Below are 681 nucleotides of genomic sequence, written 5' to 3' on the forward strand. Positions count from 1 at the left end.
CCCGGTCCCGCCGGCCCGCCGTGCGCTCGGTAGAGGACGGGGCTGCGCAGCCGGAGCCTCCTGGGCATAGTGGTGGAGGCTGAATCCCAAGCGGTGTGGCTGAAATGGAGGGAAGAGTTAATCGGCAGGCAGCATATTACAGGGAAATTGCCCTTTCATGCTGCTTTATCCCACTGAATTAATTTAATTGATGAATCGCATAACTTCGAGATGGAGAAGACCCATTATGTCATCAGCTTCCCTCCCCTGCCAGTGCCGGATTGTTCCCTACAGAATGTGATCATGTACATTATATAAAAGCCTGCTGCTCACTTTGTCAAAGCGGGAGAGGCGATCAAATACAACCTGGGCCTGTGTAATTTGAAGCACCCCAGAGCTAAGTAACACCAAGTCCATGTTTAACAGACCTGGTCGCATTAGCTTTCCACTGTATAATACATTATCTTCACTTAAGATCACCACCTTGGCAGTCCAAAAATACTTAACCACCTGACCTCACGGACGGTTTCTGTCTCTTCTTCCCTTCCCCTTATTTATCCCCATGTTCTGTTGTTTTGGGGTGGGTTTTTTTTGATGGTGGTGTGGTTTGGGTTTTTCTGCTAGAGTACAAACCATTCTAAAATCCTTCAGCTGTAATCACAGCTACTTTGCGTGCTGCATTCACCAGCCCTGGTGGAAACA

Source organism: Aptenodytes forsteri, unplaced genomic scaffold (genome assembly GCF_000699145.1).
Source record: "Aptenodytes forsteri isolate BGI_AS27 unplaced genomic scaffold, ASM69914v1 Scaffold73, whole genome shotgun sequence".
Classification (NCBI taxonomy): Eukaryota; Metazoa; Chordata; class Aves; order Sphenisciformes; family Spheniscidae; genus Aptenodytes; species Aptenodytes forsteri.